We start from the raw sequence: 25,667 nt of genomic DNA, 5'->3' as shown, positions 1-25,667 counted from the left end.
TCGGCAACGCATCCTATAACAGTATTCGAATCTGTTTTTTTCATTAACTAGTGCACGAGTAAAACAGATGTTTGTTAAAACTGCTTTTCCTCATTTTTCATTCTTTGATATATTTTCATAATTCTTAAATTTCATCAAAATAAAATAAAATGTTTGGGATTCTGATGTTTTTTCAATCATCTAATGTGCAAAAAAAATTATTTATCCTGCCAAGAAAAGGGTTAAGATTGAATTCATAAGACATTCTGTTTACTCGTAGATATATTTCATCGCCCTTGAGGTGATTTTCACAAAAATGGCGCTATATAAATTATCCAACTATATATATGTTTATTTAACTTTGTGTACATCATGTTATTTGTACATTGGCGGGCTTATTGCCAAATGGCAATTTCTTCCAACCAACCAATAAAATAAAAGTCTTATTTTTATAATTCAAGTTACATAAGATATTAAAAAAAAATCATTAAAAAGCTAAAGATGTATAAAAATAGTAATAAACGTATTTGTTTATAAATGACCATAAATCAAAACTATCACTCAATGGGAAAAAGGGAAAAAAAGGAAAGAGGAAAGGAGGAGAGATTAAGGAAGAGATAAAGGGGATGTTTCTTCAGACGTGATTTAAACAGAGAGAATGTAGTCAAATCTTTGATGGTGGATGGGAGATGATTCCACAGTCGAGCCGCATGGACACTATATGAGTTAGATAAGAAACGGGAATTGTGGATGGGTATTAAGAGAGTGCCTAGAGAATAAGAACAAAGAGGTAAACCATGAACTGATAAGCGTTGCAATTTTTCACGCAGGTATATAGGAGCGTTAGGACTATGAAGTACATTGAACTGAAATGAGAGGGAGTGATAGTCTCTCCGCTGTCTAATTTTGAGCCATTTCATTTGCCTACGATAATCAAAAATGCGGTCATATTTTCTAAGACCAAAAATGTACCTTATGCATGTATTCTGACGTCGTTTAAGTTTATCGAGTTGCTCAAAGCTTAAATCAATCATGGAAACATCAGCGTAATCTAGAATGGGTAGTAGTAATGCTTGTACAAGGGTGCATTTAGTATTAATGGGTAAGAATTTTTGCAACCTTCTAAGTGAGTGTAGACTGAACAATATTTTGCGGCCATATTCATTAGTATGAGCTCGCCAGCAGAGATGGTCATCCATTTGTACTCCTTGATTTTTTACGGATTTCCTGATATACCTTTGACTTAAATAATATTTTATGCGCGTTGAACTTACGCATAAATTGAAATAATTCGTCATAAAACTTATGACTTACTGATATTTGTATTTATAGTACCAGTTTCATCATTAAAATATAAAAAAACCTGCAACTGCGCATCAAAAAATAAAAAAAACACCAACAGAATTTAATGCATTATGATTATAATTCTACAAAAGTGAAAGCACTCCCTCCACATACTCGAAAACTGTTTTAAGACCAAGCAGTTTCGCTCTTAGATTTAAAAAAAATATATGTGCGAGTAATTTTAAAAACCGCGATTTAAATTCAATTTAAAATTACTTTTTTCACTGTCCCTTTTCACCGTGAGTTTGTCAAATTATAAAAAAGCTTTATGTCGGATATGGTCAACTATCCTCATGACTATATTATGTAAATTAGGTACACGAACGGTAGCAAAAGCGATGTTAATTCACTTGTACAATAATCCAGTTACGAAAATCCATTTCCACTATAGTCTTTTATATAAATTAAACAAAATCAATTTGGATTATTACTATCATTATTTTAAAAATCACTCCTACGCTCTTCAACAGTTCACTAAAAAACTAAAGAATTGCTTTTGTTGTAAAAGCAACACTACTTGCTTGATGAGGAAGATCATAATTCAACATTATGAATATTGTGCCCATACGAAATTTTAGTACGAATTTTGTAAATCGCGCCTTTGCTATGTGGCAACTTTAGTATCCCGGATCCTAACATTTCCCTATTAGTTTTTTTGTATTTATTCTTGTTTAAGAAGGTAAACATGAACAGAAAAATATAAAAGGAAAAATAATGAAACCCGCTAAACCGCGAAACCGGCTTGCCAGCAGGTTTCTTATTTTTCCTTTACAAATAAATACGTTAGAGAAATTATATAAATTTAAAAAGTAATATAAACATTATTAAGAACTAAAAAACAAACGTATTTGTGCACAAAAATTTAAATAGATGACTGTTAACATAAAATAGTAATTAATATAAAGCCTTGTTACATATTAGCCATTTAATTATTTTTTTCTTAAAAGTTTTGTCAACATTTTCTTTTAAGATCAGCTTTGGTATCTTATTGTAAATTTTAGTAATTGTGTAATGAAGTGTTCTTTGGCCATGCTTGTTTACAAACCTCGGTACCAACAAGCTTTCACGTTGTGCTAACCTTGTATTATGTGTATGTAAATTCCTTTTCTGGTAGTTATTTTAAAAATGCTATAAATACCCTGATAATTATTTAGTCAATCTTTTACTTACGTATTTCCAGATTAATTTCCCCCCCGAATCGTTCTCTTCACACCTTTTTTAATACGTGTAAATCTGTAAAATTTATTAATAAAATATCAGGTGATAAAACTTCGTGTTTACTTTGTGTAAAAACACTAAAAATAAATACGTAGTTATAATATTTAACATGAAAAATCACAAAGTAAGTACTTAAAATACTAATTTGATAAAATATCAAATGCCAGAACTACATTAAAATGATAAAAAAACGTATTTTGCTAAATAATATTTTTTTGTACAGTTTTAAAATGTACAGAGGCTCATTATTTCAGGTCTCAACTAGCTAGAAAACTCATCTGTTAAAGAAGAACCTTCTTTTTTTCATTTGGTTTTTTCCTTTAAATGATGCTGAAAAAATTCAAATAACAATATAAAAAAATGAAAAATATAAACAAATTAGAAAACATACCGATAACATTCAAAATTGAAGCATAAATATAAATTAGAAAATATATTAGTAATAATTAGAAAATAAAACATGAATATAAATATATGTTAGTCTGCATAAGCAAGGGTCTACTCCTACTAGGTATTACTTAATAATAAAAAAAGGAAACATACATTAGGGGCATATTCAGAGGTTTCCGGTCCTGGCTTAGTGTAGAGGTTGAGTAAGCTGGCGCTGTGGCCATATAATGGAACTTTCACATTTATTTGTATTATTTTTCAATCAGGGACCGGGACACAATTTTAAAAAAAAATCAGAACCTAAAAATGAATGCGTGGCATGCATAAGAGCATAATTTCATTTGATTTATATAAGTAATACAAAAAGTTAAATCATTTCATGGTTTTCATACTACGGTCTTCCATAGTTTAAAATTAAAAAGATAAATAATTCTGTTTACGATAGCAAAATTGATTAAATCTTTACATGAATAATAAATAAGATTTCTTAAAATTCATCGATTGAATTGTAAAACAGAGATTCCGTTTTTTTTTCAAAGTTTACGCAAACTTAAATCGTAGTTTTCAGTTAGTCAAAGGTCAGCAGGTAAATATGAAATATGAATAATTCACGCATGAATAATAATGATTAAAAGCTAACGGTTTCAAGATCCTATTTTTACATTTAGTTAAAGGATACAACAAATGTTGCTCTTCAGTCGAGTTCTTTCAACGGTAGGTACTCCATAACTCAGAGTAAAAGCTTTCCCTGTCGACTTTGTTCGGTTCATTTTCTCACCGTTTGCATTCGCTGGAGTTCGGCTCGCTTTATTTTCTATGACGTGAAGTTGAGAACTAACTATGGCCACGGATACCTGCGACACAAATTGGATAGGGGACGTGACAGGAGTACGAACTACCCGGCGCGTGTACCGTGCAGTCCTTACTCCTCACTCCCTAACCTGCTCCTGCCATCCGCGTCCTGCCACGGGGTTACGGGGAGGAGAGAAGAGCCACTTACCCTAATATCCAAGCAAAAACTACAAACGTTCTATGGAAGCATATTGGATTTAGAAATTTATAGGGAAACACATTGAACTTGCAACCTATTCAGAATATTATTTATTTTATTTTATTTTATTTTTATTTATTTGGATAACCAACAGCTATAATTATATCATATTTATATAACAAAACAAATAACAAATAAGCCAATTACAGGTTTTCACAAGTAGCATCACAGTAAGTTAAAAAAGATTCTCGAACATAAAATGAACAGTAATTAAATGTAAATTTAAAAGAAAACAAAAAAATACTACGAGTTATTTCGAAAGCAAACGCCGCACGTTATTAAGATTATTTTCAAGTAAATCTATGTTAAATGATTTATTTATTACATTAAAATTATTAAAAGTTTACCATAAATATGAATTTTGCCTATAATTAGATGAAACAAGAGGTATGTGAAGAAGAGGGTTATTTCTTAAAACTTTGGAAGGAACATTGATAGAAAGTTTGCAAAGTAGTTCAGGACAGTCAATTGAACCAGAGACAATTTTAAGTAAATAAATTATATCCGCTATTTCACGACGTTTTTGCAGAGGCAGTAGGTGATGTTTTTTACATATATGAATATACTGGTCAGATTTAAACTCATTATTCAAACCTTAATATAATTACTATAAGATAAAGTATATTTTATTTTATTTTATTAACATAAACGGCAAATCTGCCTTTTACAAACATTTATAAAACTAAAATATTTGGCTTAATTTAAATGTATATATTTTTTAAAATATAAATTTCCTTATACCCAAGATTTCTTTTAAAAAAATAAACCTAAAAATTATACAGCGTATGAATATGAATACTGAAGTAGAAAGTTTTAATAATAAAACATTCTACAGTAATACAACAAGAAAATCATAAGTACTGTTTCTTACATCTGGGCAAAGTGAACCGAAAACGGTATATAATATGAAATGCATGAATAAATAAATATAATTACCATTCACCATCTTTGAAAAAGTTCAAAAGGTTTGTTCTATAGGAACAATACCCCACACTAAATATATCAGATACGTGGGAATAACTATTGCCGAGTTCGTGAAGTCTATTTAATACGGCATTACAAGTATACACTGTCCGTCAATTGTTGCTACAAAACGGTAGCACCTGTCTAGTCATTCTTCCATAATAAATACTAGAATTATTTTTGTTATTTTTTTGTGTTTCGTATTTAAATGATTCTTTTGAAATACAAAATATCCGTATTAATGAGTGGGAGATTTAATTGCTTTTGAAATAATACAGCAAATTGGAATCACATTGAGAACTGACTTAAACATGTCCAGCACAGTTAATTGCACGGCAAAAAAAATAAATAACTCCTCTTAGTTTTTTATTAATTTCCTAATAACGATCTGGATATTTGGCAATCCGGATGATTTGGATAAACGGAGTTCTACTGTATTCGTATATTTAAAAAAAAGATAAAACAAACCGTTGTAAGCCGTTTTTCCGCAAATGTGCATTCTATTTAATTAAATATGATTGTAAAAAAAAAAACAGATTCGTAGGGTTGAATATTTATTCGATCAAAAATAAGATTTTTTATTTTTTATTATATTTTACAGATAAGCTGTTAAATCGTAATAAATTGTCTCATATATATATATCCGTCTACAGATTAAAAGGGCAAAACACTAAAAAAATCTTGGTAGATTTTTTTTGTTTAATCTGTTGTTTTTACGGTAACAAAAGAATTTAATTAAAAAAAGTCTTTTTAACTATTTTTCTAACGTTTCCCATCACGAAAAAAAACCACATTGTTTACAATAACAAACAGTGACATCTTACAATGATATTAATATGTGTTTTTATAACTTTAAGTAGTGATTTTTTTTTTATTTGTATACGCGGCTTACTGTCTTTTATAGATTACAAGAATCAACAAAAATAAATATACCTACATACGTTTATGCAATACATTCTGCTCTTAAAGGTCAAAAGTTACTAAATTACAGTTTTTTCCTTGGATTAAATTATTTTAGCATGTTAATACTACACATTCATATTCAAGCGTTTGCACAAGGGTATGTGATATTTATACCAATAGGGAAATATCGCACACCACGAATACCGATTAAAATATATGAAATAGATTAAGAATAATTAATTGTATTTCCAAAATAAATATGGATATTGTGGAGAAATGTTTTCATACATAAATGTCAAAAAGAAATTCTATATAAATACGTTCGTAGAAAAACGCGACGTTGGTTGTTGTGACACCAAGATTCGTGATAATGTTCTAAACTAAATTCAATGGCTAGGAACAAATAAACATTAATCGTAACGTATTAGGGGCGTGGCCGAAGGAATTACCGTTTTTGCAGGAATTCAAAATCACAAATTAAAATCTTTTATGCTACCAATACTTAGCAAAAAAAAAATATATACTGGACCGTATTCAAAAGACCCTTTTTACTTTAAAAATGTTAAAGAAAAAGTGATATTTCCCTATTATCACTAAACTTTTTTTTGATTTTATACTGGTGTTTTGGATTCTGTCTGATTTATATATTTAAGGTTTGGTAAAATCTAACTCATTTGAAGCTATCCTACCGTGTTTCCGTTTGAAATATAGGATCAGTTTCGATATTCGAAATTTTATATAAATATTGCAATATTGTTAAAAAGGTATCTTAGTTTTTCGGTTCGATATAAATTTAGGAGTTCACATAATATATTTTATCCCCGCGTTTTTTCCACTCTGATTTCTATCAAACACTCCGCAATCGCTTCAAAATATATTGTTTGTAACTGTAAAATCATTGAATTTGAGATTTTCTGGAAAGAAACGCTTATTGGAACGATAATAATTAAATTTAATTTATTCTCATATAATTTTGAATTCTCTATCCTTACGTCTGTTTTATGTTGAATTTCTTAATAAAGATACCAGTCTCGAAGATGTCGCGAAAGCGACGAAACCGGTCGCTGGATATACCAAATTTGTAGATTGAAGTATCGCTCGTCTTTTATTTTCTATAATAAAATAATATTATTCGTAAATTATATTTCTCGATTGAACTCCCTAGTATAGGATAAAAATATTGATAAAACTTTTTAGTTAAGATTCAATATTGACCTCAGTAGCATCACAAGCTTGTAACACTAATAAGAAAGTTTTAATTTCATAATAATTTGTAATGAAGTGTTACGAAGTGAATGCCGATTCAATTAACAGTATCACAAGTTTTCGCTTAAGTTGATATGTATTAAAAAAAAAACCTGTCCCAAACTCTATGAGGCCAAGGACCCTGTGTTGAGTTGGGATACAACATAATGGAAAGTGGAAGTATGGTCATAATTGGCGGCCTCCGTGGTGTAGTGGTCAAGACGCTTGACTCACAGACGGAAGATTCCGGGTTAAATTCTTGGTGAGAACACAAAAACTTAAATGTGAGTTTTCTCAAGCCTGGGTGTTCAGTGATGTAATTCACCACTGTAATGGGCCTCCTGGCCTGTTGTGTTGCAGAAATAAATAATTAAATAGCAAAAACAAACATTATATATTATTACATTAACATACATATATTTCAATAAACATCTGGACACGCTTACAAGTATATAAATCTATGCAACATTTCGCAGCAGTCTCCTGTAATGGTCTCTTTTCTTAGACAAAATCCAGACTTGTACAGTCTTTCCGAAAATGGCTTTCGTTTTAGAGAACTTAACATTTTGAAATTCCTCTGAGCAAACGTCGTACTTGTTTAATACATAATATCTAGTGAGCAAAACAACTTATTTTTATGTTAGGAATTTATTTTAAGAATATTTAGGAAAAAATGTTATGTTCAGTACTCGTTTTCGTACGCATTTCGATAAATATGTTTAAAATTTTAAAAAAGGCTGTCTTGCTTTTTCTATTAAATTTCGTTTTTCTGACTGTATTTTTTGTTCATTTTATTTATTTCATTACATCAATGAAAAAAAAATCCTCGTTAGCATAATGCCAAAAATAAATAAATTATACGTACGTCATAGATCTCCCTTCGTTTAGATTTAAAATTAACATTTTCTACTGCAAAGTATTGAGAAATGAATTTCCGTTTATACTTCCTTTGCAGGAGAAGGTGTCGTGTCACGCTGGCAATGGCGCTGCTATTGATAAAAGGAAATTGTTTCAGTCATGAAAACTTGACACTCAAAATTCATTGGTTTTAGACTATTATATTTCTCGACTCTTTGAGACGCATTGAGAATACCAATATAAAATCTGTTTATAGCTTTAAATGAGTTCAGCAAAAACATTAACATCATTATTTATCAAAGACATTGAACAGTTTAACGCCTGTATTCGATTATGAAAATTATAATTTAGTAAGAAAATATTTTTTACGCAACCAAGGGAAAATGGCGAAGGAAAAATAGTTTTAACTTGGCGAGATCATAGAACTACAAGGTATCATCTGGCATTTTTGAAAAACTTTTTGCGCATTTTTTTCTTTGCCAAAATGATCCTTAAAACTGAATTTAAAAAATGACGATATTCCTCGTACTTTAAGGAACAGCAAGGCAGCAAAGTTCTTTTTAAATCTATAAATGTTTGTTCTAAAGAACAAGGAGGTTTTTTTTAATTTTAATTATTTATTGACAATTCTCGAGGACATATTGCTTTTTTAGGACAGCTATGGTCAATCCATGCAAATTATTTTAACATCATTTTCACTAAATTTACTGTATCTTTTATTAACAAATCTTTTGAAACATATAAAAAATAAAATTCAAAGGTTAATTTGAATGCTTTAAATGTCAAATATCTAAGAAAAAACGGAATAATCACGAATCAAAACTTCAAACCTCAATATCTCAGTTTCCTGAAAAAGCCAAATGAAAGGTTATTATTTTTTTTTTCGTAAATTTTATATTTGAAGCACTAACTATGTCATTATTCATTTTAATAAAATAAATAAAACAACTTTGTTTTTGATCACTAATTTAAAAAAAATCCACCTTTTTTTCAATGCTAAACAAGCTTCTTTCTCAAGGTTTACTTAACTAATAAATTCTTTCCTATTTTATTTTACGTTATCAGTATGCTGCCAATGGAATAAATAAATCAGTAATTTTTTTCTTGAATGGGTGGTAATTTGAGCTGCATACGTTCGAAACCAGACAGGAGTGGACTAAAACAAATATTATTTATTTGTTTTTTTTCAAATCGCTTTTTTAATTTCGTTGTTGTTAGATTTGAAGTTGACTAATTTACCTAGTACCTTGTTTTTCTATGGTCACGTTTGGTAAAACTATTTTCGTCAGCCTCATGGTGTATTGGTCAGCGCGTTTGCTTACCATGAAATATGTCTCGGGTTTTATTTTCGACATGGTTAACATAATATATTTATTAAATGGATCCAACGATTTAGAAAACCTGTGTGTTATGAGTTTTTTTCGAAAACAGCACGTAATCATACAAAAGCAAAAAAATTATACCAACTTTGTGAACTTAATGAAGCTTCAATAATAATAATGTTTATTTGGAACACGAACAATTTTTACAATCTTTTGTTATTATCTTTTTAATTGAACACATTTATTTTCATTATATTAATTTAATATGATAAATTTATCTGGATTATAAACATACTGTTTGCCGAACTAGGTTAAATCTATTTTATACAGATATTTTTTTATGCTGGAATAAATTAATCATCATTTACCAAATAATACCAATAATAAGGTAGAACAAACAGTTGACCAAAGAAAAATAAAATAATTTACCTACTAAATATCTGAAGCTATTTTTCACAATGCTTCCTTCTCAATTTCGACATCCATTTTTTTTCAAATTTGTTAAGTTTTAGTGATTAAAAAAGTTACGAATAGTGAGCAACATATGAAACATTTTGGGACCTAAGAATTCGAAGCCTATTTGGCCAAATGACGAACTTATATTGGACCCCAATGGTATCAACATTATAAAAAATCTCTTAATATGTATCTTACACTCGATATAAAGTGGAAAGCTTTACGCCTGTTTTATTTTCTCCCAGTGACTGTTACGGGAGGGGTTATCTGCGACAATGGGGTTGACTAGTGTATCACGTAACGAGGTCACGTGGCCGGTGACATATTTCACCCTCTTCCTCCCTTCCCGCACCATACCATTTATACCTTAAAATGAAGATTTTTCTGATGTTGGGTCAGGGAACTAGCGGGTTAAATGAGAACATATTTTTTGAGTTTACGGCAAGTTGAGCTTATGTCTTTATAAGGTTATATAAGTACAAATTTAATGCTTAGTATATTTCGATTTTTTATTGATGTTAATAAAATTATTTATTGTTTATTTTTTAATTTAAAAAAAAAAAGGTATTAATCCGATAAGCCTTTATTTAGAGGCTTGTCAGCAGGTAGGATAGAGGGGATATGAAAGAAGGTAATGAAAAATACACTACAACTTCTTTCTTAGATTTTTTTCTTGCAACTGGCGGGAATCGAACCAGTTTCACAGTTAGCCGTGTAACCAACTGCGCCACGGCGCCTGTTTTTATGATACATATATGTAAAAAAAACAGGAATTACAATAATAAAAAAACGTATTAAATAAATTACACCTACATCCAGCTAAAGTATTTCATAGATCACACCCCACGAAATGCATACACAGACGTAAGTCTAAATTTGGCTATTTTAAGTAATGGATGCAGTTTTAATTTTTTTTTTCTTTTTTTAAGAACATTATTGCATCTCTTCTATTTTATTTGAGTGATATATTATTTAAAGAAACTTTAGTATTCTTTAAAATCAATTAAGAATATTTCGTATTTCGAAGAAATTATGATGAGCATTACTACATTTAAAAACTTTGTTTTTTATCTCCTGCAAACTGGTCGATCTAAACATATCACTTTTGGGAGTGCGAAGTAAAAATATAGTGGTAGAAAAAGAAACAAGAGATAATTTAAGAAAAGAAAAGTGGAGCATTGCTAACTAGTACACCGCCGCTCAATTTCCTTTGAAACGATTTTTTTTTGCTGAGAGCAACTACCGAGTAAAAACATTTATGCAAGGTTCTGTTTCTATTTCACACTTAGAACCGTATTTTTCTTTATTTTATACCTCGACGAGGGAAAATTATTTGTAAAGTTATATAAAATTAACAAATTCCTTTGATCGGCTAAATTTGCAACAGCCTCGTATTTGATCGAGCAAGTTGTTTATTACTGCCATTTTAACTAATAACTTGTTAGCAATCTTTTGTATAAACCGGAAATATTCGCTCGTTCTAAATTGTTGCGGTTGTACATATTTGAATTTCTCACTTTTAATTAAGAAAATTCCTTTGTTTTAGATATTGTATTTAGGGTTTAGATCAATTCAAACGTACTTCAAAATACTAGCACAAAACTTTAGATAAAATAATAAAATACATTTTTAGGACATTTTAAGATTTAAATTTATAATACAAAATATTATTTTTAAAACCTGTAGGTATACGTAATTTCTGTATAAACGTATGTACAACTTTAGCTTGTATGCGGAAGAATGAAAAATTCAGTTATTTTTGTGAAATAGAACTAGAATCCTTGACGTGTGTTTTTGACTCGATGACTACCTATTGTCAGGTAAAAACCCCGAAACGCTTTGTACTGTAGTGGTTGGCGCGTTCTCCTACCATGGTATTGTACGAGTTGAAGTCTTCATATTCAATTACAACATTAAAATATATCATTTTTTTGTAAATGCTGTCTAGAATTCTAACCGTTTGTGCGCTTTCTAACTGGACGTGTTGGGATATTTACTGAATGGTGCCTTTATTGTGATTTTGAAAATAATGGCGTAATAAAATGTATCTAATATTGTGGGCCTTACTAATAAACTTAGCATAAAGTTACACTTAAGTATAGTTGTATAATTCGGATGAGAATACCATCCTTATTATAGTGGTAGAATAAGTATGGTAAATCTATCCGAATTATACCACTATACTTAGGCGTAACTTTACGCCAAGTTTATGAGTTATATAAGGCCCTGTATGAATAATAACCATCTTTTCAAACTAAATTAAAAAATCTTCTATGAACCGTTACCCAGAAAAATCAGAATTAGAGATTGACGTTTCGGTTTTTAAAAAGCAGTTGTCGTTATAGAAAAAGTTTTTAAATACCAGTTTAGAGCAGCAAATAAAAAAAATAGTAAAAGCAACTCCTGGAACAGTTTAAGAAGAGTTACGATGTTTTTTCTTGTTTTAAGCGCTGCTCTAAAATGTTTAAGAAACCGTTTCATGTTTCCTGAAAATATCTTGAGTAGTTTTTCTTTACAGTAACAGTTTCAGATATTTCTTAAGAATACATGTTTTGAAATAACTGTTTCATTTTTTTCGCCCCCTCTGATCAGGACGGTGAATACATTTCACGATCTTAATTATTTACCAGTAGGTCATATTTCTTGATACAATTAAAAAATCTGTCGTGTCAATTTCTTCTATGTTATAATTTTTCTTATGTCAATGTATTATCTATTTTAATGGATATTTTAACAGGATTCCATCAAGAATTATCAGTAAATAATTCAAATAAAATATCTATTACGTGCGGTTTTCAGAAAAAATATAGGTCTTTGCGCTGTGCATGTTCGTAAATATTAAAATCTTCAATCGAATATATGTACAAAAACTTAAACGCATAAATGTTTTATTAATCGATCTACCAGGGTTGCATTCGAGGAGAACGCATTTGCAAAAAAATGGAAAGATGTTGTTTTTTTGTGTTTAAAAAAAGTTAGTTTTTGAATGTTTACAAAAAGCATTTGTTTTTTGTGGATATCAATCAGATTCTTTTCTTAATTTCCTTATAATTTCTACCCATTTGTTTCTTTTAATTGGATTTTTGGTAACACGAAAATAATATTAAATTCAATACATTTTTAAAAATCGTACTCCTATATAAGTAAACCCGTTTGTTGATGAGACGATCGGAGTTCGACGTTTGCAAAAAGAATGACATATTTGAAAAAATATTTATTTTATGTTTTGGAATTCAACCATAAACAAGTACCCACTTAAATTCAATATTTTCTTAATATCAACAATTTTTAGTTTTGGAATTTAATCACAAACAAGTACCTATATGAAAAGTATTTTTCCAAGATAATAGCAGGCAAGCCAACGTTTGGGCGGGACAAAGTCTGTCGGGTCCGCTAGTAACTTATATTTTCATATAATTGAAAATACTTAGCATACTTCCACTTATTATCAAAATATTATACAATGTAAGGATTATATATATAAAACAATGTTTGAGTATGTCCAAATGCTTGCGACTGGCTGGATTTTCTCCCTAGGGAGTTGTTCATATTTATATATAAAATTAAATATTATCTCAACTGTGGGTACATTAAAAAAAATAAGTCAAAAGAGATACAATACATAATATTATATCAATGAAACAGAGTGTGACAAAGTTATTGAAAACATGTGTTGGCGGTGTATTGTTAGAGAAGATTCTATTCTTTAAGTACCAAGTATTTTTAATTAGTAACTTATATTTTAATATAAGTAATAACATAATTTATTATTTTTGTTTCAACCCACTTCAACCGTGGCAGAAATTATAATCATGGCTGATTTAGTTTTGAGACTCAAATGATGATCGCCTTTCATTATTTATTCCGTGTTTCATTATACGACGAAGAGTCGTTTACGGAAATGAAAGGAGGGTAATTGTTATCTCGTTTAAAAGATTACTTCCTTTCCAGGGAATAATATCAAATATTATTACTTCGGAATACTTCTCAACTGGCATTTTAAAGGGTACAAAGTACCACTGGGAATTTATTTAGGGATTTATGGGAATTGTCGTTAAATCCACAATTCGCACAAATTTAGTTAAATACAATGAAAGACCTCGTTCTAAAAATATCAAATGTCCAAAATTTTGCAAAACGATATTATTGGATTTTTTTTATTTTACATTCGTCCATACAATCGTTCTTTTCAAATGTTTCTGAAAAATCGTAGGTAATTCAATGCTTAAAATACGGTTTTGTAAAAAAATAAACACCAATCGTCCACATAAATTTCTGTGAATGAACAAAAAATTTCTTATTATTACCATTTCTATGTGCTATAGATATTTTTTCATTTCGGCTATTAGCAGTGTTTACTAAATATCTTTACAAATCTAAATATGGAACATTCAATTACTATACACGTTTTCGAAAAACCGCTACTTTTATTACAACTGTTGTGGCTAATTTTTGTTTCGTTTTTTTAGCTTACACTTAAACCCACACAGGTCCAAATATTATGTCTAATGTCTAAAATAATATGTAATCAATTTTCTTTAAGTAAGTTAATAAATAAATTGTCTAAAAACAGCAAATGCATTACTAACATTTAATTTAATATTAAAATATAATTTGAATATTATAAAATTTTCAATTTCTGTTCAGTTCACATAAAGTACTAAATATCTTTGATTTTATTTCATTGAAAGACATAAAAACACAAGTAACACTAGGGTATTCAGATCTTATTTTTTTGCAACAGAGAAGGAAAACATTTTTGATAAGGAAATATAAAAGCCTAGGCATTTACAGAGCTTATAACCTGCCAATGGCTGGTTTAAGTGGGCACTTTACACACCGTATTACATTCACCATTCTGCCTATGTTTAAACATTCACCTTTTCTCAACTCTTTTATCTGTTGACTTTTGTGAAGTTAAATAGTTAGACAAATGTTTCAAATGTCTCAAAAATGTTTTCCCTCTGTGTTGCAACTAATTTAGATTTTAATAACTCCCTAGGAAGGAAAGCCTGCCTGTCTACAAATATTTGGACATACTCAAAACATTGGGGTATTCAATTTAAACATCCTGTTAAAACATTGTTGGTTTGTGACATTTGATGTTTTTGAAACAAAGTTTTTTTTACCGACCAATTAATTAAATAAAGTACGTTATTTATTTTAATTTTAAATATGAAAATATGGAATGTAAATAGCCATTTTAAATGGTACTAGAATATGTGTATACAAATAAATGAATATAGATTGCAGTCTTTAATTTTACAAAGGAAAAACAGGAAGAAGAAAGGCGGAGTGATTAAAAGGAAAAATAATGAGTTTTTTCAGATCTGATTAACAAATTTGCTGTAAAAATAACTTCGATAGTGGATTCGAGATGATTCCACAGTCGAGCCGCACGGGCAGTGTAAGAGTTCGTAAGGAAGGAGGAATTATAGTCGGGAATAAGAGTACTTTGAGGATGTGAACGAAGACGCAAGCCATGATCTTATAGGCGTTGTAATTTTGAGTTGGAGTATAGTGAACTGAAGTGAGAAGGTGTGATAATCTTTCACAGCGCTGTCCAATTTTGAGCCATTTCAGATCTCTACAATGTTCAAAATATTTATGTGGTCAAATTTTCTAGCACTGAAATCTAATGGAGGTAAGTTTGCAACTCGTGGTGTAGTGATAAGCGCATTTTCCTGCCATGCTTGAGATCCTTGGTTGGATTAATTAATTAATTAATTATGGATAACTTATAAAGCGCCATTTTCGTAATAAAATACCTCAAGGGCGCTTTACATGGTGATTCTATTGTTAAGTTAATTTAATTGAAGCTTTTAAATTTGTAATTTAATTAAAATAATTTATTTTGTTGTCACGTGCTACGGATTTATTCAAATGATTTAGAGAACAAGTGGGTTTTAAGTTTTTTCCGAAACATCACTTCACTTTCACAGCCTCGCACCTCTGCTGGGAGAGCATTCCATGCCATAGGGCCTGCGACCGCAAATGCGCGCTCACCAAATTTAGTGCGCTGTTAGCGTAGAGGTATAATAACTTTTCCTCTCGCCGTAGACGTAGCTGATCTAAGCGTGAGACGCCTGTCAGCCAGTTCATCTGGAATGCATAGTTCCCTTAGTTATTCCGGAGCCGAGTTGTGCAGTGACTTATACATAAGCCAACAGAGTTTGTATTCGACCCTCTGTGGAAAACGTAGCCAGTGTAGTTCCCGAAGTAGTGGAGTGATATGACTGAACTTAGAGATTCCGAAAATAAGTCTCGCTGCGGCATTCAATACAGATTGTAGGCGAGTCATTTTGTTCATTGGTAGACCTGCATAGATACCATTACAATAATCGACTCTAGACACTACAAACGCATTTATTAATTGACGGGCGGCATCAACCGGCAAATTTTTGCGTATGCATTTAATTTGTCTCAGCTGGTAGAAGCATGAACTTATCGTTCTACTAATTTGAGCGTCAAGAGATAGGTCAGGATTACTAGCAAGGTCGACACGAAATATTTGTTTTGGAGATGGTTTCGCGCTGTATTTGATGCGGCAATGAGTGATATGGTGATGATGAAGTATAAGATACCTCTATATAAATATCTCAATGTCTACAACAATACGCTTGTACAAACGAACTTTCAGTACTACGCATTGTAATAACACGTCGGCGTCATTTGAGAGGGAAAAATGTTTAAAGGGGGATTTTTAATATTTTTGATGCAAAGACAAAAGGGGTCTGCTCAGTAGAGTGTCTTTTGTCTAGTTGTCACAGCAATCAGAAAACCAATACATCAGCAATGTGAGGGTAAGGAGGCTGAGTCAATGGCGAACGGCGACCAAAAGTGCAAGTCCTTTTGTACTAATAAAGCTAATGATAACTAATGGAATCACATGTAAAAAAAAACAGCGTTAATCCTACAAATCCATAAAATATATATTAGACAAAAGTACTTGAATATAAAAATAAGAATTTTTGATGTTCAAAGCATTAACTTTGCAGCCAAACATATTAATTAATGTTAGTAAATATAAGTTTTGTATAATTTAATTTAGTACGTACTGTTATTTGGCATATGATTTATTGCTCTTATTCCATATTTCTTACTACAATTGAGTGAATTTCTAGAAAACATAACTCAATTATCATTTCAATTATGCTTTTATATATATATATGTTCTTTTTCTGTTGATTTAAATCATGCTCTTATTTTGTGTATTTTTTTTTAATACTACTATATTATACTATTATTTTGTTGATTTTAATGATACCACTATTTTGTATATTTGATTATGTGTGATTCTTAATTTGTAAAATTTATATTTTAAAAATTATTTCTGAATATCTTTTTTGCATTGTATTCTTTGGAATTTGATTATTTATTACATTTACCTTTTTTTCTAGATTGTGATTCTATGTCATTATAATTTGATCTAATTAATTTTACTATGTATTTTTATTGTTATTTATTGTGGCTTGACACGGGCATAGCCTAAAAAGCCTTAATAAGTTCAAAAATATTTAATTTTGTAATTTTGAATGAATAAATAAATAATTAAATAAAAGTATTAAATCACTTACCGATTTTCTTATGTCTACCGGTTTCGAGCCGTACCCGTCTCTTCGTTAGGACACTCACTTTACCAACATGCAAATAATAAAAATCCTTTTTAATCCCCACTACAATACATTTTGCAACATATCGCTAAATATTATTAACCTAATTTCAGTGCATGTTCTGACATGGTGGTGTTTGCATCTCCTTTAACTCTGCATATAATTTATGCGTTTTTTCGTAAATATTATATATACTACAGTGGTGGTTAAGGTGTAGTGAGTGTCTGACGAAGATACGGGTAAGTCTCGAAACCGGTAGACATAAACAGTCGAAGTAGTTAAATATTAATATTTACTAACATTAATACAAAGTAAGTGTTTTCATGGACAAAGTAAAAAAAAAGATTGAATTTGAGTTATGTAGATGTAGCTGTAATTTTGAAAATTAAAATTGAAACCTTGTTTTTGTAGCGTTTAACAGATTTATTTGATACAATTATGGGCATGTAAAAGAAAAAACGGACGGTAGAAAATAATATTTAATACTAAATACAACTCTCGAAAATCTAAACACAACATTTATGTAGTTAGGTAATACACTACTACGAGAATAATAATTATTGAAATGTTATTTAAATTATATATATATGAATTTAAAGTATCAAAAGCTTTTACGTTAAATGAATGAACGTAGTTGGGCAGAAAACAGTCAATCCACAGCTTTGAAAAAAAATAGATATTGGTGCTATCGGATGCCGTAAAAACGATTCTATATTCTGATCAAAATAGCCAGGCCACTTTCATGCGAAAAATTACAATAATCACCTTCTAAAAATAGTGTTGATCACAAAAACGGTATTTCTCAATTGACATAAAACACCCACAGCACTAGGAAAATCTTATGGTATAGATGCTCATGGAAAGATTGATGCGTCCAGAAATCTACTTCAAAGTTAAAGTGGATAAAAACATAAGTTTTTCAATTGTGTTATAATACAAAATATCATTTAGTACATTCGATGTTTAAATAAGGTATAATTCAATATTTGATCTGACTGTTTTCTGCAAAATACATATTTTAGGTTGTGTGGTAAAAAAAAAACCCCACAAAATTCTCTTGAACACATTTAAAAATTATTTGTACAAATGAGTTAAGTGTTTGTTTACAATTTAGTACCCTAGTATAAAAATATAAAGTAAAATGTTTAATATATAATGACGTAACATACATTAGAGTTTTACAAGGGCTGTTTCTGCAAAATGAACATTTTAGGTTGTGTGGTCAGCCAGTCTATAAAAATCATTAAAACTGGTCAAATACATAATTGAATATTTTTTTCTATTAAAATACTAACGTATGCATCATTCTTCATTTATCAAAATAAAAAAAGATTCCAACTGCTGTGTAAATTTGATTATTCACTCTTTTCACAAAAGTGATGGTATCTCAGTTTCATTTTTCTATGGCTGGCTGCTGTATGCATAGCTATGTTCAATTTAACAGTGCATCAATGCTGCAGTCGGTATGCAAACTTTAATGTAAAAAAGCACTGATTAGTAATGTATTACTTAACTACATAAGTGTTGGAGTAGCATTTAGCAGTGATTATTTTTCTGTTTTTTCTTTTACTCTCTTGATCATCATGCCCATGAGATGAAACTTGCTGTGAATTAAAAATATATTGAAGCATAACCATATTACATTTAGATACACAGTGAAATTTTAATTTGTTCGTGAGCTTTATGTTAAATTTGATGACGGGAGTTTTCTGTGATGCGTTTTATCACATAAATTAAGCTAGTCATAATAATACATCGTATTACGTTGATTTTAATTACACGTTTTACAGTGACATTTCCCGATAAAGTTTTAAGCGCAGTAAATTTATGTAGGTATTGGTTGTTTGAATTTATCTTAACACTAGCTTACCTGCAGTGAAATATACTGATCCGAAATAAATTGCCTCTCTGGACAGTGTCTGTTGTTGTATGTTTGGCAATACGGCTATGCATAAAAATAAAGTTAAATGAAATCAGCAGTTTGTGTTTGGTGTGAAATGCAAATTCGGCAGAAGAAAAATAAAATGTTACAAAAGGTAATTAAAGTTTGACAGAATTCATCCGTAAAATTTACACAACGTGTTTACATGCGTTGAATCCATTTTCAGTGCTCGGTTTATACAAAAAACATTTTTATATTACTGTTTCTTGCAATAAACACACGACTACTTTCATATAAATATTATTAATTGAATCGGCATTCACTTCGTAACGCTCCGTTATAAATTATTATAAAAATAAAACTTTGTTATTAGTGCTACACGATTTTATTATTATTATTGTTATTTGTTATTTATATTATTATTATTTTTGTATTTATTTTACACTCCTCGGTGCAACAACTCTATCTCCCCTTCCTTAAAGTTAAATATAAGAGATATCTAGAATTTGGCCATAAACATATTTTTATTTTTTGTCTTTATGCTTTCTTTATTCGCACTGGATTACCCAGTGAGGAATACATCAAAACCAAATTATTTGTGTGATTATAATAATGAAATACTCAACAACAACAACAACAACAACAAACCATCACGCCGTTTCCCCGTAAGGGTAGGCAGAGAGGATAGAACGCCACATCACTTTTTCTTTGTATACAGATCTCGCTTCTTCTACATTCATACATCTTCTCATGCACGCGCGCCGATTATTCCGACTTTTGACATGTCCATCTTCAAGTATTTGTTGGATTTGGTCATGCCATGTCTTTCTCGGTCTACCTCTATTTCTGCATCCATCAACATTCGCATTTTAAATATTCTTAGCCGTTCTTTCGCTGTCCATTTGTTCTACATGTCCAAACCAGCGCAGAGCTCCTTTCTTGATTTTGTCGATAATTCTCAATAAATTAATGAACGCTCTGAGAACACATAAAAGGGAAATAAAACCTTTTTTACATGCTTAAAGTAATAAAGCCCTATGAAATACTGTCGAGTAAAAAAAAATATTAGTCGCATAAAAAATATTTTTAAATTTGTAATTTTGAATTCCTGCAAAAACGGTCATTCCATTGGCCACGCCCCTTATACGTCACGATTTATGTTTATTTGTTCCAAGCATACGGATTTGATTTAAAAAATATCACAAATCTTGACGTCACAACTACCAAGGCCAAACATGTCGCGTTTTTCTAGCAACGTATTTTTAATAAAATTTATTTTTTACATTTATGTATGAAAACATTTGTCCACAATATCCATATTGCTTTTGAAAATACAATTAATTATTCTAAATCCATTTCATATATTTTATCGGTATTCGTAGTTTGTGATATTTCCCTATAAAAACTCAATTTCCAAAAGCACGGTTGAACACTGCGCTTTTAGAACACAATACAGTTCCATGATTAAGTCGGGACATTCAATTCGAGTTTGTAAAATTACTTCAGAGTTAGTTTAATTGGTGTTGTATGCATCATCAAATTGATGACCCGAGGAAAATTATTCACTTGGGTGATATCAAAATAAATTTCACAGAATGGGCAATTCTCATGGATTTTTTCTATTAGCTAATAAACGAATATAAAAAATTATTACATAATCAGTAATATTCTTATTGAAACGTGTAAAAGAATAAAGGAGATATTTTTATCTCCCTTATCCTTTTGGATAAGACTCTGGTTATTTGAATAAACTGAAAAAAAAAACAAGAAATTCATGACGTCATCAAGTATGCGAAGCGAAATCTATATGCAAATAGGATAGGAAATTCTATCATCTCTGCCTATCTTTAAGGAGAAACTACGCGATAGTTTGTTGGTTTTTTTATATTTATTTTGATAAGCGTAAAAAAAATATCTTTACTACCTTTTAAAAAAAAATAATAAAAAAACATAAGGCAAAAACCTTTACCCTTAATATAATAAAATAAATTGTTCATTTTTTATTCTGTAATTATTTTAGGGTGTCTTAATAATTAAAAGGCTTGGTCCATATGCATTGCGGTCGTTTTATTTTGTTTTTATTTTTATTTTATTTGATTTTATTTATTTGGCATAAAAACAAAAGATATTATTGAATTTATACAACGGTTTCGGTAGAAATATATATATTTAAAGATAAACAACAACAAACTATCACGCCGTTTCCCCATAAGCAGAGAGGATAAAACGCCATATCACTCTGTCTTTGCATATAGACCTCGCTTCCTCTACGTTCATACATCTTCTCATGCACGTACGCCGAATATTCCTACTCTTGACTTGTCCATCTTCAAGTATTTGATGGACTTGATTGTGCCATGTCTTTCTCAGTCTTCTTCGTTTTTGAATCCATCAACATTCGCATCGTAGATCATTTTAGTCGTTCTTTCGCTGTCCAATCGCTCTACATGTCCAAACCAATGCAGCACCCCTTTCTTAATTCTGTCGATAATGTGTGTCTCAATCTTACACAGTTTACGGATCTCGACATTTGTGCGGCTATCATATGTCGTTTTACCACACATTTCCCTGAGGGATCGCATTTCGACAGCATTTAACCTTTATTATAACACAATTGTATCTATTTATTTAACTTTTATTTAACACAATAATATTTATGCTAAGTACTTGTTTTAGTGTATCAGTTTTATTATTGTACATGTTAGTGAGGGTGAGTATATATGTATGTATATGTATATATTGTGTGAAGGTGCGTGTATATGTATAGGGGTGTGTGAGTATAGTATATATGTGACAATGTGTAGTGAATATAAGTGCACCTATTGATCAATGAGTAGCAAAAATTTCCTTTTTTTAAAAACCTTAATGAGAAAACCTATTAACGACCTTATAGATAGATGTAAAATTGTTAAGAACGCTCCAGCCCAAATTCCAAATTTTTGAAAATATGTGAAAAAAATTAAAAAATCAAATTTATGAATATGTAAGTACTATTCACACATACATATTTTATTACATGCATGCATGTAAAATACGTAAATAATATAAATAAGATGATTATTTTAGAACATCATAATGAAATTATTTGTATAGGTTTTTTTCGATTTTCATTGATATTTAGAAAAATCTTTGCAAAAAAATGTTTGAGCGAAATTTGAATTTTTAACCGCGAGTCCGATACCACCACGACTCGAGATAAAACTTTGAAAAATATATTTTGTTTATTATTTCAATAAATTTGTTGAAACTATTAGACAGAAGATACACTCTTTTTTTTCTTTTTTTTGTATTTTTTTTCCACGTTCTTCTGTATTTATAATAAATAAATGTAAAAATCTGTAATTGGTCTTACTTTTTAAAATTCTTTTCTTGTGCCTTATGTTTACTAAAGAGACCGTTTGATTTCCTTAATGAATAAATTATTTGATTAACTCTGTTTCGACACATTTATGGTTAAATGATGGGTTGATTTAAAAGCGCGGCGGGCGCGACGGTTTTAATATTTGTAATTTTTTTATGAAAGCTACCCCACCGAGAGCGGAAATGACAATTAAATCAAAGATACTAGCTACAATCACTTGTCACTACACGGTCAGTTGAAAAAAGTCGCCGATGACCGAAATAAATTGAAAAAGAGATGCGAATGGTTTTATACAAAACAACCTCGGGGTTTAATATAAAACAAGACTATATCTCCATGTACTAAAAATTAGGTTATGTATATTTTATGATCATAAAAATGGTTAATTGAAAATGCGACTGTTGATCCCGTTGCGCCGTGGTTAGATTCTATTAATTGGTTGGTACAAGATCCTTCAATCTCCTACCCAAGGAATTAGAAAACATTAAATCTCTAATACAATTTAAGTTAGGTTATAAATAAAACCACCCTTTTAAATAAATAAATATTTACTGCAAATAAATCCTATTTTTGTAATAGCAGCATATGTTGATCTTGTTTTTCTTTTCATAGTTATGTCATACCATGTTTATAAACTTAGAAATTATTAAAAAGGACTGTGGTCTATGTTGGCATTGTTTCCAAATTACGGTATAGCTTAATTTTAAGATGTATTTTTTGGTGTATTTTTGTAATAAAAATTAGATGTAAATATATGTATGTAAAAATAAACCAATGTTTTTTTTTTAAATATATATTTTGAATGTGCGCTCCGCCAAAAGGTGAAACATGATGATTATTTCTTTACCTATCAAGAGCAAGGCAAGAAAATCTGTATTTTCTGTCTACTCGTACTTACGTAAAACTAAAAAAAAAATTAAAAAATAAAATCCGTTACGGTTTATACACGGTTTATCCGGGCCATACCTCGAAACTTCAGTGGAGCATTTTAAATCACGTATTTAAAACCGTAATTCTCATGAACATTTTGGAAAAACCGCATTTTTAATAAACAAAAATTGAGATTAAAAACGTATTTGACCAACGAAGCGATATGCACCGGACGCGGACAAGTGTAGCGGGTGGGTAAAGGGAGGGGTAGGGGTTTAGAGAACGAGGGAGAATAAATATGAATCATAAAGGGAACATTTTAAAAGAGGTTTTAAATCAAATTTTATTAAATATTTACTATGGAAAGCTTTGGGTTTATGGCCTTACTTATTTATAATATTTTAAGATTATCTAACTGAAGACACAAAATTTGTATGCCAGTTTTTTCATCAAAATTGTGGTTTTAGGATATTGGATGATTTACACATTCCGATATTGTCGTTGAGGTATCTTAGATGTTTTTTTATTCTAATTTTAAATTTACGAGAAGTTTTACCAATTAAAAGCCATTGCGCTTGGATAATATGATAAAAATATATATCTTTCAACTAATTTTAACTAAACTTTCTTTGGAGCGACATGTCCTAAGAAATCGATTCGGAAAAAAACGGCAGTTTTGGAATAAAGTAATATAAGAAAATAAAAAAAACATGTTTAAGTAGGTAGGTACGCCAAAGTCGTGACGTGAACCCGGCGTTCATTGATAGCCTAGCTGCAAGTATCTCGTAAACATAATAAATTATATATTTTAAATGTATTATCATTACTGGGTTCTGTGGAGTGAATACCACCCACATTGTTAACACCTAGAGCACCTAAAGCACCTCGAGAAACGTGCTATCACAAGAAACGATATCAAAATATCTACAAATTAAGGTACGGAACTTGAGAACAATTTTGCCTTCAAAATAAACATTTAACATTGTTTTCAGTGTGTCCAAATGTCGGTAAATAGACTGGATTTATTTCCTAGGGAGTTATTTAGATCAACAGAGAGGGAAAACACTTTGAATTTCGACTGTCCTAATGTTTGTAGACAAAAGTCTGGATTTCACCACTAGTGAGTCATGAGAATAACAAATTACAACAGAGATGGAGAACATTTTACAGAAGGGAATATGGAAGTCTAGACATTTACAGGGCTTATGACTTGTCGTTGGCTGGTCTCTAATCGTAATCTCTTCACAGCAATAAAGATTTCAACTCTTTAACTTCACTAAAATCAACAGATGGAAGAATTGAAGAAATATGGATGTTCAAATATGGGAAAAATTGTGAATGTTACACAGTGTGTGGAGTGGCCACTTAATCTAGGCAACGACATATCATAAGCCCTGTTAATAATGCCTAGACTTCCATCCCTGTTGTAATTAGATTGTTCTAGGGGGTGAAATCCAGTCTTCTCTCTACAAACGTTTAGACAACCTCAAAATATTGTAGTAAATATATGCTATTTAACATTTGTATTAAACATGTCGGCCTCGTGGTGTAATGGTCAGTGCGTTAGCTTGCCACGCAAGAGGTCTCGGCTTCGATTCCCGATATGAAATGATTGATATGAAATATTGATTTAAAAGGGTGTTTTCACACTAAAATATTTCATAGTCCCTGGAGAGGTACCTGAAACGTAAGACTGACCACCTTACTTTCATGTAGCAAAAATGATCAAGATACGCCGCTATTGGTGTACCGATGCAGTGTTCTATGCACCATTCGGTCCAGAAAGGGAACTATGATGATAATGATTAAAAATTCGAACACACCATACAGGGCTTATGACATATCATACAGGCTAGTTCAACGGACCATAATACAAAAAACATGGAAATATTTTTTTACGGTTTAAAAATTTAGATTACATAGAGGCTCGCTTTGTATGAAGTAATATTTAATTATTCGGTTAAGACAGGGCCCGTATCGTGCAGCGTAAGGGGAAAAATAAACAAGTTCATTTCACATTCATTCACCGCACGGCGCACACCGAATAAAATTATTCCATTGGCCTTTGTTCTATTGTAGTAACGGGAGGTGTCCGATGAATTCTTTTCTAAATCGTGTGGCTATTATCATCCAAAACGATAATTCATTCGAGTGTCAAACACAATTTGATTACTGAATTATGGCTGAAACGCTTCACGAAGTAGGCAAACGC

The 25,667-nt window shown here is 30.4% G+C and overlaps 1 protein-coding gene across 2 annotated transcripts in view; it reads left to right on the top strand.

Annotated features, from left to right (window-relative positions):
- LOC148275098 (netrin receptor UNC5B-like) overlaps nucleotides 1–25,667 on the top strand; it is a 227,067-nt gene that overhangs the window by 185,850 nt on the left and 15,550 nt on the right. The window lies entirely within an intron of this gene.

The sequence above is a fragment of the Micrasema longulum genome, unplaced genomic scaffold (genome assembly GCF_059751315.1).
Source record: "Micrasema longulum isolate JH-2025_06_02 unplaced genomic scaffold, ASM5975131v1 h1tg001512l, whole genome shotgun sequence".
Lineage (NCBI taxonomy): Eukaryota > Metazoa > Arthropoda > Insecta > Trichoptera > Brachycentridae > Micrasema > Micrasema longulum.
Note: the sequence above shows the minus strand (reverse complement) of the source record. Positions and strands in the feature narration are given on the sequence as shown.